Source organism: Lycorma delicatula, chromosome 2 (assembly GCF_047948215.1).
Source record: "Lycorma delicatula isolate Av1 chromosome 2, ASM4794821v1, whole genome shotgun sequence".
Lineage (NCBI taxonomy): Eukaryota > Metazoa > Arthropoda > Insecta > Hemiptera > Fulgoridae > Lycorma > Lycorma delicatula.
This window is the reverse complement of record NC_134456.1, coordinates 159,991,698-160,005,296: the sequence shown is the minus strand read 5'-3', so window position 1 is coordinate 160,005,296 and position 13,599 is coordinate 159,991,698. Positions and strand designations below refer to the sequence as shown.

Sequence of the window (13,599 nt, the reverse complement as noted above, 5' to 3'; positions counted from 1 at the left end):
GGTTTGATGGACTTTGATGAATTTTTTATTATGCTAATCATTAGATTTTAACATATACGAGAATTTTTCCTTCTGAATATTTCCTTTTTTTATTCTAACCTTTATCTTCTAAAGTTTTACTTTTTGCACTTTCTTCTGTTTCTGAATTAACCAACCTTAGGCGCTTTAATATAAGACGATGAAAAGAATTTTCAACTGTTTTAATAAGGATTTGCCACAGCCAAATCAATTTTGTCAATTCGTCTTTAATTTCTTTCATTCATCTTCATTAATATCTACTTTATCATCATATCATATAACATATCTACTTTATATCCGACCTAATAATGTTCAATATTCTTATTAAATACCACATTTCATAATTACAATTAATCTAAATTAGGTGGTATTATTTTTGAGTGTCTAATACAACTAAAAAAATAAAGAAGAAAGGAAATAGCTAAATAAAAATACAATTTCTCACAAAGCTTCTAAGAAGACAAGGCTTTAATGGTGGAGCTTCTGCATAGGTTCATACAGATCCATGATGTCTTATCTTGTATCATACGGCATTATGATGCTCATAATCAGACAGATGAGTAGGCATGAGACGGATTCTCATAAGTCTGAAAATGGGAACATTTCACTATAGAGAAAACTTGGTCTGTTCTCAATGAGCTCTTAAAAATCTGAAGAAAAAAGTAGTACAGCATACGTATAAGCTGATAAGCTCAAAATCAATTATCAGTAATATACCCCAATGTATCAACTAATTATGGGTGAGATGAACCTCAACTGCCTGAAAGGTGCTTAAAGCGTACCATTACTGGATTTTTTATCTCGTTTCACAGTTGGTCTTTAGGTTCATCATGAATTTTGTTTCATCTTTTCATTATCTTTGATCCCCTTAGTGTTGAGCAGATTTATGTTCAAAGCTTTGTCTTTTAGACTTTGTATAAAGCTTAACTTCAGACTTAACTCGAAAGGGATTGAAATATTTTCTTTTACATCAAGTACTTGGTCCTGGATAATGTTAATTTGCCTTCTCTCGTCCTTCTTTGTTCTTCTCTCGTCTTTTTCTTTGAGTTTGCAATTTATGAGATCTGTTTGCAGTTTGGGTCCATCTTTCGTACGTAAAAAACTCTCATGTACTCCCTTATTTGCTACAGGGGCAGTTTGAGGTGCAGCAAGAGTAATTACAAACTTAATTTCGGCAATCCCATATACAGGAGAAACAATCGTTTCTCAACTAAAAATTTGGATTTCATCAGCTAAACATTTAAAATAATTTAACTCAAAGGAACGTTTTTTTAAAGCTTATAAGCTTTTTCTTTATTCTGTTCTTTCTCAATTTGCAACAAAGTAATTTACTCTTAGGGAACAACATATTAATAAAAAATATAAATATCATAATTGCATATTAAAAATAGAAAGCAGCTAACGCTGTCAGCAAAATTCATTAAAAAATATCTGATCAATTAAATTTACAAAACTATGTTTATTAGACACAATTTAAAATCATTAACGTGAGAAGAATGAAAAAAAAAGGTTGGATGGTCTCAATTGTTACTTTAAAATCAACTTTCTTTGAAATTTTAATAGCAAATTATATCATTAAATATTAATTACCTGTAGTCATTTTCAGCCACCTGCATTAAAATGTATTAATTCTTGACCTAAATACCTAAATTTTCAATTGGTTTTGTAATATATAATTTTTAACTTTTTCTATGAATTTTAACTATATTGTCTACTCATAAAGAAAATAATGATTAGTTTTGTGAGAAGTTATTCGTTAAAAAAAGTATAAAAAGAATAATAATTTCTTCAGCAGTGACGTGATTTAAAAGTGTTATAGTGACTTATACTTTATTGAATCTTCAGTTTATTAAGATTTTATGTACTCGTTCTAGAATTTTACTTTCAAATTATGATCTTTCAAATAAGAAAAAAACTGATTCTTAATTTTATTCACAGACACATCTTTATCCATGATTAGTCAAGAACTATAGGACCGAATTTCATAACTTTTTAAATAAAATTTGGAAAGAGCTTGCGTGAATGTGTTCTTCGTAATTAAATAAATTAATGGATAATGGAAAACTCTTTTTATTTTTTTTTTATTTCTATTTTTATTTTATTTATTTACATTTTTTATGTTAATCTAACAAAAATATTTTTTATCTAAACGTAACATATATTAAACTACAACCTAAAAAACAAAAAAAAATGCAATACTTCAGTACTTAATTAAAAAAAGAGAAATAACTCGCCTTTAGACATGAACTATGCTTCAAGAAGGTATTCTAAAATTATATTTTGCTCTTCTTAACAGTTCTGACGAAGACCCTTTTCGAAAGCACAATTCTAAAGAATCAATCATCGAATTTATTTACGCTTGAAAATATGTATCTGTAGTAATATGAGCTAATCGTTTATCGCTATGACAAAATATTAACAGTAATTTTTATCAAACAAGGCATCCAACGTGGAAATAACAGAAAAACTTCAGAAAGCATATAGACACACGTTTTCGCACTATACCAAACGAAGTATATCGAGTCAGGCGAAACTCAGATATTACAGGACAGTTGCGCTACCGGAGGCACTGTACGCGTCAGAAACTACTACAATTGAAGAATTAGGCATCATCACAGAAACAGAAAAAAATCGAACGAAAAATACTTAGAATACTATTTTTGGAGCAGTACATAGAAATGGCAAATGGATGAAGAGAAACAAACGAAAATTAGAAAAAGGGTTATATAGATTGAAAACGAAATTTGACAAGGCAACCGGAAATCAGAAAGAGTCAAAAAATCACTGAAAACAGCAGTCATTGATGGGCGTAAGTTGAATGTTACAAATAGAAATTTTACATAAATCAGCAAACCACGTTAATCATCAAACTATTAGAAGATACTGTGATCGTACAAGATCTTTGAGGAGCTTTTAGAATAATAGTTTTAAGATAATATGAAAGGTTTTCAGCCTAAAACCCTTAACCTATTACGCTTAACCTTTCAAATCAGCGTTAAAAGTTGATAACCAGAAATAGTTTTCAGTGAAATTGAAACGAGAGTATTTCATTTACTTTTATGTCGAGTGATAATCTTTTTAGATGAAATTTCGAGATTGAACTACCGAAATGATATCTGGTCAACCTTTTTGAGCATTTCTGATAGTGAAAATCACCATGAAATAATCTTTTGGTTCAGAGTGAAAAGAATAACCTGAATGTCAAAGATAAAGGCGAGTTATGGATTAACAAATATTAAAGGAATGTTGTTTTCTAAGACTAAGACTAATACCATTTCTTCTATTTCTTCTAAGTAATAATACCATTTTTACAAAACCCAAATGATTCTATTTAGTTATACGTAGAAGAACTGAAAGAAATCTGTTTTCTCCAAGCTAAACAAATATTTCAAGGCAAATGCTACTCAGAAATGGTAGAACGGTTGGGTAGTACATCTGAATTTCTGGGCACTACTTTATCTTATTTAGGACAAAAGCGGAGTATTACTATTGTCTTCAAAGGAATAGCACTTTCAGATTGGGATCTGAAACAATACTTAACTTAGACATACTTTGTACGATGTTTTTGAGTTTCTTTTGGTAACTGAGAAATACAGAACCCGATATAACTAAATAATTTTATGAGGCAATTCAGACCTGTTTTTCATGACGTGGGGAGATATGCACTTTATTACATTTTTTTTTTTTAGTTTACTTTATTACTTCTCTATCTTACAAAAACCAGTGATCGACATTCCTAACACTGATATGTAAAAATGTTATTAAAACTAACTGCAATCGTATGGTGTACTTTATTCCTTTTAGAAACCCCTTCATAACGATTTTGAACAACCTGTAGACGAGATGAGTTTTGGGGTGTGATAGATGTGCTTTTTTTAGAGCAATAACTTTTTGTCGTTTTCACCAACTTACTGTTATTACGCATGGAAGCCGAGAAGGATCCCAAACACTTCAACCTGTACTTATTGTGAACTCCAAAAAACTAGCCTCACTCATCCATTTCTGTGTAAGGGTGCGAGCACTTATACAGTCCAGATCGAAATTTCAGTACTCCCACAAAGACAAGATAGATATATAAGATAACGTGTTTTGCAAATCCGGAAACTGATGATAAATTAGAAATTTGTCAGAAAACATCAAAATGGTATAAATGTTAAAAATTCACCTTCAGATTTATCACGGTCAGTAATGAAAAAAAAGATCATTCCTAAGAAGCCGCAATTACTTTACAATTAGTCTTATAAGGGCCTACTAAATCTGAAAATTAGTATTTAGTAAGAGGTTTTCAGTGTATTCATGCTAAATTGTAGTGTTTCATTTGAAAACACTTAAAAACCATAGTTGGCCGCAATTATATTAATGATATGAGCAGTTTCCAGACCGATTTAAGGAAAAAAAACTACTAAATTTTAGTAAATCACTGTTATCCCTTTAGCTCAATGTACTGACAGTCAATGAACCTCTACTTTAAGAAAGTAAATTATAGTCTATGTTAACACTTTCACATCAGCTTAGATTTCAATTGATATGAGCTACGTCCTTAAAGAACGGCTAAGAATCAGAAAATATACGTTTGCCTCTGCAGCCTCTTCTACAATAGTGATTAAGTTTCCCTAGAATTGGCATAGATGATTTTTGGATAAAAAGCTCTACCTCCTTAATCCAGGTTAAATGTATAAAACCATGAGATAATTGAAGTCTTATTATTTATCATGAAACCCATCCATTAAACACTTTACCAATATTAGGTTTTTGAACACCTCTCAGCTCAATGATCCAGTACGCTTCTAATTGGCTTCAGCAGTCATCCGTAGCTATTGATAATGGTTTATATGACCTTCCACAGTAGCAATCGTTAAGCAATCTCTAAATTTGTAAGAATGTTCCTTAAAGCCTTAGAGATAATTAGAAACGCCACCTGTGGAGAGTTCTAAGCCTTTTCGTCATCGTAAACTGCTGGTGTTTACTTCACATCAAAAAATAATACGTGATCTACGGCTTGACTATAAATATCCACAAACGCCGATAGTCTGCTCCAGTTTCTATCTAGCAGGTGTCTGCAGGTCATTAGTGACAGCCTGACATTTCAATATTTTTTCTTACACAGCATTTTATTAAGTTCCGAAACCAGAAAACTGCGGAAGAACCCAAAAACACTTCATTTGAGAATTCCATAATGATGATTTTGAATTAATGTGTTACATTAGAATGACATATTCTGGTATAAATAGCTTGTTGGTCTGCGTGAACAGTTATATATCTATATCAGTGTTTGCTTAAGTCTGAGAAACCGATTTTCCGATCCGAACGATTCTATTAAATAATTATTTTTATATACTTACTGTCATTTCTGTAAAAATTTAACAATAAAAATAAAATTCAAAGCAATTTTATCAAGTATTCTCTTAGAACCCGAACATCGGTAATACAAATTGTTTAAAAAGTATATTTATACAGCGGTATTCTTCAACCACACTTATTTATTGAAATAATCAGTAAAGTGCACTCTGAAGAGGAAAGGTATTGATTAAACCAGTGACCATTGATTTAAAAAATTTCTCTACAGCAGCCTACAGTTTCTGCAGCAACTGATGCTAGAGTTAATTCATCCTTAAGGCTGATGTCCATACATTAATATACAGCTGTGTTATTACGTCATATGAGATTTTATGATGTATATGTATACTCAAATGTTTTTATTTTAGGTACGAGTATAAATATTTCTAATAATTTTTTAATACTATAAGAAATAAATAAATTATTATAATTGCTTTCGAGATTGAGTCTTGCTGTAACAAAAAGTATCTACGATGATGATGTGTAAAAGTTTTGATTACAATTTTAAATTATAAAATTTTATTTCTTGAGAATAAACGTCAACCGGATCTTTGTTATAACAAAAATTACTGTTTAAATTATTCTAAATATTATAATAACAGCAAATGTACTGTATAATAAGAGTGATGATAATATGCTTATTCCGTCATCCTTAATCTTTTTGTACTATTTTATTTTTAATAAAAATGTAATAAAGTAATTTGACTGAAGGAAGACCAGTAAGGACATATATAATTATTACCAGAACTCCCAACACTTGTTGCATGTTGTATTTCCATTGTATATCGCTCTCTCTTCACCAGAAGTTACCTTTAATCTATTGTATGTTCACCTCGGTTTCAGTTATTCGCTTGGCGTCGAAGGGAAACAACGGCAGTTGTACGTAAACAGATTAGCAGAAGCGGTAATATATATTTTTATTATTTAATAGTTTGTTTTTTATAGAATTACTTTATTATATATCTTAATATAACATTAAAGTTTTAATTTCTTAAATATCCGTTTTCAGTTAAACGAGATATTAAATAATACAAATATATAACGCATCGTAATTACTGATAATTTTCGAAATATTTTTTGATATTTTAAAAAAGTAATATTTTTATTTTATTTATATTTATAAATAAGATAAAAATAAATGACCAAAAAAATGTTTGAGCCGTTTACTAATAGATCAAAAATATTACTTTAATATAAAAATATTACAAAATAAGAAAAAATTACTTTTTTAAAGTAAATTATATATAGTTTTTAAAATGGCTTAAATGGCCATTTAAAATTTAATAATAAATTTAATAAATTTCATTTATATAAGCCATAATGGCCATTTAAGCCCATTTTAAAAACTACTTTCGTTTATGTTGAGTTATGAAATGAAATCCAGCATTACATAATTATAAGAAATATCTTTTCCCAGATCTTCATTTGATATGCTACTTAATAGATTTCAAATAATGTTGGTGTAATAGTTTAGAAAAGGTTATACTTACTATTTATCATTTTGTTTATTTTAAGTTGTCACGCATCTTTGATTCATACTACAAGGAATCAAGTGAACATTAAATATACCTCCTGTAAAAGATAACCCCCCCCCTGCAATAGTCTGATGATAAAAATAATTAATACCAATCAAGCTAATTAAAGCAGTAGAAACAATTTATATTTTTATAAATAATGAAAAAATTGTTTCAATATTGATATATTATTTAGAAAAATTTACCTAGAAATATCTCTTTTGTATAACTGTAATGTGAAAGTGATTTAATTTTACTTTCGCTTAGGCGGGTTAACTTGGTTTTATATCTTAAACAAATTAAAATGCACTGTAATTTTTGATCACACATTAAATATCTTTCTTCATAACTGGCATAAATCATCAGCAATAATCTTCATTTGTGATTTCAGTTGAAAAATAACTATTGTAGTTAAGTTATACATATTTGTCACTGTATATTAAAAACATACTATTATTATTATTTTTTTTTAATATTCTCATGTAATAGCTATTAATAAAAGAAAAAAATATCCCTTCGGTACCCCGGAAGGCGGAGGTAGATTTCACCGGTGCTAAGTAGGGGATAAAAAATATTTCCACCTCAAAGTTAAGAAAACTTCAAATTTACTCAATACGACAATGGTTGCATGTGTTAAAAGATTTCACATGTTTAGCATACGACAAGATCCATCTTACAATTTCAACAACATTTTGGTCATCCCTTGCCGTAAGGGAGTAATATCAAAAATTGTTTCAAAGTTTTAGGTAATGTTTAGAGGACTAACGGCCACTTTAAAGCGATTCGATGCTGTGCCTATTAAGAAAGATATGATTTTTTTGTCTACAAAATGCCATTTTTTTCACCCCTGGCTGGTGATATCAAACGACTTTACTTAGATAAGTTTTAGGCCCTTATCCAAAGAATAGCAGGAACTATAAACGAGTTCGATATTTTACTTAATAAGAAAGTTATAGCGAAATTTTGTTTTTTCGAAAAAGCCCCCCCCATTTTCACTCCATGATCTGATTTTTCCCATTAACAAACTCCACCGAAACTTTGGGTCGTTATATTTTATATATCAATTTGAAAGTGATTGGCGCAAAATTACGGCAGTTATCGTGTCGAAATATATATATATATATAAACTTTTGAACGGACGGTTGTTTTGGGGTCTAGAGGATATGAAATGAGACGATATGTCGAAATTTTTCGGAGTCGAATCATGGTACCCATTATAATAGGTAGCTTTCTTATGAGACCTACCTAATAGCCGATAGCTGAAAAACGGCTGGATGAAAAACGTCACTTATAGTAACTGAGTGTGGATTTTGAGAAAAATTAATAATTTGCCAGTTAGGATACTTTTTTTACATTTTCTTTTGTGATTTTCACTTGGATGTTATTAAAGTTACCATAAAAAGGATTTAAAATGGTTGGTACAAATTTCAATCATACTTGTTTAAATTTTCTGTAATGTATATATTTTTTTCTTTTGACGAAACTACAGCAGAGAAAAAAATTGCATAAATTCAAAACAAAAAAAAAATTGGGAATTAAAATAAAATGTCTCACCATTTTTTACCTTTTATTCGAAGCGAAATAGTAAACTTCACACTAAGTGTAAAGATATAATGTAGCCAGTACTATTACAGATAATGATGAAAAGTACCCGCGTGGGTGTCTCAGCACTGTTTTCGAGAAAAAAAAATTTCAATTACGTAACAAATTTGAGACGTAGCTATTGCTTTACCACAATATTAATACCTGAATAATAACAGCTCAGTAAAAATGTTATTTCCTTATATTTATTTACGTTAGTTTGGACCATAATTAAATAATTTCAAAAGTACAAACATTTTTCCTTTGTTTTGGTTATTTTTTTTTTGCTTTGGTTTACAAAAAGTGTAAGGCTATGATTTGTAGCAGTGCTAAGGATAGCTTCTTTGTATTTCTGTTCACAAATATAATTGTACTTAGGAAATATATATATATGTATATCTATAAAACCCCGAAAATGGTTTGTAGTTATTTACATGAAGAGTATTTTTAAGCTCAAATCGAGTGAATATTTCGTTTAGAATAGTTGGAAATGGGGAAAATTTGCAATTATTGTTCAAAATATCTTGAAATTGGTTTTTAGCTATTTACATGAAGATAACACATACAAAATACCAAGTTACTATCTTAATTTGTCACCGAGAAATTAAAAAATTAGTAAATTTCACTGTTGCGCCATTTTAACCTTTTGAACTCAGAATTTCAAAAAATCCTTCCTTAGTGTGCAATTGCACCACAAGAAGAACATGTGTACATATTTTCATCAATTTATCTTTAGTAGTTTTTGCTGGGCATTGATGAATCAGTCAGTCAGTCAGGACAAGTTGTTTTATAGGTTGTGTTATAGTTGTTTTATAGGTTTTATAGTTGTTTTATAGGCTATCTGTTGAATTATTCTGTCATGGTCAGATTACGACAGCTTCGTAATGTTTCATTAATTTTAATTAAACTTTTCTCCGTTTTATACTTTTTCTTATAAACTGATTTTTTTTTATTTCCATTATGTTTTAATTCTATTACATATTAAGCTAGCTTAATATATCAACACAGTAGCACATTTAAATAAATATATATATACGTTTATGTGAATTACTGTTAGTTTGTATACAAAAATATTTTTGTATAAAAAATTTGTTCTTTATCAAAAACTGATTAAATAGCGAAGCCAATACTTTCGATCACCAGAAAACTCTTTACCGAAATATATTGGTTTTTACCTTTCATTTATACCCGCTCCGCTTTCAAATGTATTAACGAATTCGCGATGGGAAACTGGTATAATAAATTATTCTCTGTTAGAACACTACATACCTTTTCTTTCTTTTTCCTGTTTAGCCTCCGGTAACTACCGTTTAGATAATACTTCAGAGGATGAATGAGGATGATATGTATGAGTGTAAATGTGTAGTCTTGTACATTCTCAGTTCGACCAATCCTGAGACGTGTGGTTAATTGAAACCCAACCACCAAAGAACACCGGTATCCATGATCTAGCATTCAAATCCATGTAAAAATAACTGGCTTTACTAGGACTTGAACGTTGGAACAGAACACTACATACCTGAAATATGTTTTCAGTGAGTAAAAAATTAGAAACGTATCTCACATGTTGGGGGAAGGGGCCTGTGATTAAATAAAAAAAAACTCTTACGCAGTTCTGCGCAAGAAGATCGACGTCTCGTTATTCTATTTTGTTTTTTCCCCCCGCTCAAACAAATACCCAGTTATCATGACCTTCAAAGTAGGTAACGCTACTTGAATACGCTGAGCAATATTGCTAACAATAGTTATCGCATATAAAGAAACGTCAACGTTCCAACTTGCAGGATCATTACGAACCACATTTCTAACTTGCCCCGGTCAGTTTTTCCAACATTAAATTGAGCATAACACAAGAACGATTCCACCGATCTTAATGAAATTTTCACATGCACATCCTCAGATACTCTACTACAGATTATCTAGATTCCAATGGAATATACTTAGTAGTTTTGGAATTTTTGAGATTTTATACGTAGTCCTATAAAACTATATAAACAAAAATGTAAATGTTCTTTTCTTCAGAATCTTAAATCTCCGAAAGTTCTTCACCGATCGCTTTGAAATTTTTACACAACGTTGCATTCGAATACGCGCGTGTTTTTATATACGTATTATTTATATAACTAATATGTCGCACCTGTGACAGGTAGAAACATAATTTTTTTGAAAAACAGCGCTATCTGTTGGTCATAAAAGCAACACACGTTTTACTAATTATTTTACGATTCCATTTCAATGTTTCCGATATATATGTCTGCTGTAGACTAAAAAACTACTGGACCGATTTACGCGCGGGGAAAATTAAGAAAAGGAAAAATCGGAAAAGGGAAAAATCGAAAAACGTAAAAGGGAAGAAGGGGAAATGGAAAAAATAAAAAAGGGGAAAACGAGAAAGGAAAAGGAAAGGGGAAAGTAAAAAAATAAAAAGGGAAAGAGAGAAAGGGAAATAATATATAAAATAAAAGGGGAGGAAAAGGGAAATGAGTGAAAGGGAAAAGAAATATGGTAAAAATGAAAATTGGAAAAGGGAGAATGGGAAAATTAAATGGGAAAGGGAGAAAGCGTAAAAGGGAAAAGTTAAATTTTGTGAAGTTCCGTAATGTTCATTTTGTTAATGTTTTATATATATAGAACACAATTGATTTCATGTATGTATATACTCAAAATTAGCAATAGCGAAGCAATACCGGGTCTGCTAGTAAATATATAAGGAAACTACAATTTAAGAGAATGGTATTTCCATACTACACAAATCTCAAAAGGTAAAGATGATTAATTTTCATCCTCCACTCCCATCATACGATGAAAAGTAATTCTACACCTTTCTTCGAAAAGTCAGTAAAAATCTTTTATGAAAGTTGTTAAAATTTAAAAAAAATTCGTTTTCTTGAAATTTGTAGCTAAAATGAATTTTTAGTTAGTGAATATTAAAAAATTAAAAACCGTTTTCAAAAATGAGATATATCTGGAATCAGAATTAAAAATCAAACTTCCTTGGATTGTAATTTCAAATTTTGTCTTCGTTTTGCGACTCAAAATACCCGAAAAAAATACACTATATAAATAATGTAACATATTTTACATGTTCTGAAAACACGAAAAGTTACATTATAAATAGCGAGACGTTATCTGTTTTAACTTTTAAAACAGTGGTCTATCGTGAAAAAATGTTTAGATAAATTTACGTCTGAAACCTTTCTACGGTTCATTTATTATGACTGTAAAAGAATCATTAAGATTGATCCTGCGGTTCAACAGATATAAATAAATAAACGCACGCTAATACTGTTTAATATAAAAAGAAATAAGCGATGGATTTTTACGTAACTTATTGGGTGATTTTATTTTGACTGAGTTTAAGTAATAGGTTACATAAATGGTAATTTTTTCTGGACACTCCGCTTTCTCTCGATGAAATGTATTTTATAATAACAGAAAAAATGTATTTTTATAAACTGTTTAATAATCAGTTTTAAATATCGTGAGGAAGGTTTTTTTGTAAGCATAAACTATAATTGTAACTTACTAGGCTCGCATAAATGCCGAAGTCAAAATAATTGTTGTGGTTGTTTACTATCATTTTTCAGCTTTTTTCTTGAAAACCAAATAATAACTTTAAGAATCTTTCATAGATTGATTTTTAAATATTTTTCATTAATTTCTAATCTAGTTTTTATAACTCTTAAATTTCTAAATTCCTCAAAAATCCGAAATTTAAGTATATTTAAATAGTAGGTATAAAGAATAAGTAGGTAGTATAAGAAGACCCACCGGGTTGGTCTAGTGGTTAAGGCGTCTTCCCAGATCAGCTGATTTGGAAGTCGAGAGTTACAGCGTTCAAATCCTAGTAAAGCAAGTTATTTTTACATGGATTTGAATACTAGATCGTGGATACCGGTGTTCTTTGGTGGTTGGGTTTCAATTAACCTCACATCTCAGGAATGGTCGAACTGAGAATGTACAAGACTACACTTCATTTACACACTCATACATATCATCCTCATTCATCCTCTGAAGAATTATCTAAACGGTAGTTACCGGAGGCTAAACAGGAAAAAGAAAGAGAGAGGTAGTATAAGAAAGCAATTTAATGAAGATATTAAATTAATATAATAGAACAGCTTACAATGCTAATCAATTGTTATTTATCTATTTTTGTAGGAATAAGTTAACAGGTTTTAATGTTTGACTGGTTACATATATAACATTAGTGTCAGTGAAACCTGTAGATTTTAACATTTAAAAAATTAGTTTAAGGGAAATCCCAAAAACAGTTAACCGTTCATAATTGTACCAAAGATAATAATTTAATACATCCTTAAATAATATTGATTCTCAGTGGAATCTGATCAGTGGTTACTGTTCATAAAAAATATGGTGGTGGAAACAGATGTGTCTTTTCGCAGTATGGGAAATAGAAACATAGAGTCTATAACAAGATTTCAAGTAGATATAGTGAAGGTTGTATTTGTTAGTTAACTAATTATGATTATGAAGAAATACTGCTACTTTATTTGTTTTTACTTAGAATCATACTAATATGTAAATATTATGTGTTTTTCATGTCTATATTAATATTTTTATTCTCCCGACTAAATAGTATAACTGCATACTGAGACAGTATACAAATTCGGGACAAATTCTGTATGTGGGAGTTTATGGAGGGAGATCTTCATGATTCCATGTAAAAAAAAATTACAATTTTAGCATTGAAAATGTATGAAAGATGTATGTAGGTACGTTGGCCAGCTTTTATTTTAAGATTGGAATATCTCCAGACTGGATGGACCAATCGGAATGAAATTTGGCAAGATAATTTTTGTATATGGGGCAATGATGCGTTTAATTTTGGCCACAATTGACCAAAATAAAAGAAAAATATGGACCGCTCATGGGTACTGTATATCAAAATTTTACTCAAAGGAAAGGTAAACTTTTTCGTATTCTTTAATGACATTTATGTAGGTAGCTAAGATATTTCTGATGGTGTTTTGACATAGTCAAACCCCTATTAGGGAATAAAAACACTTTTTTAAATTAAATATTTTTAAAATACATTTTTAAATGAAAATTTGTTGGTTAATAAGTACCAGAACTGTTTGCTTAGTTAGTAAAGTAGACTACTACTTTAAATCGCATATTATGGTTT

At 29.7% G+C, this 13,599-nt stretch overlaps 1 protein-coding gene across 1 annotated transcript in view; it reads left to right on the top strand.

Moving 5' to 3' along the window:
- Window positions 1–6,102: 6,102 nt before the first annotated feature.
- Window positions 6,103–13,599, top strand: part of LOC142319369 (uncharacterized) — a 70,841-nt gene continuing 63,344 nt past the window's right edge. The window contains exon 1 of the mRNA XM_075356582.1: window positions 6,103–6,259. The gene's annotated coding sequence lies outside the window, so the exon portion shown is untranslated. The remainder of the gene's footprint in view (window positions 6,260–13,599) is intronic.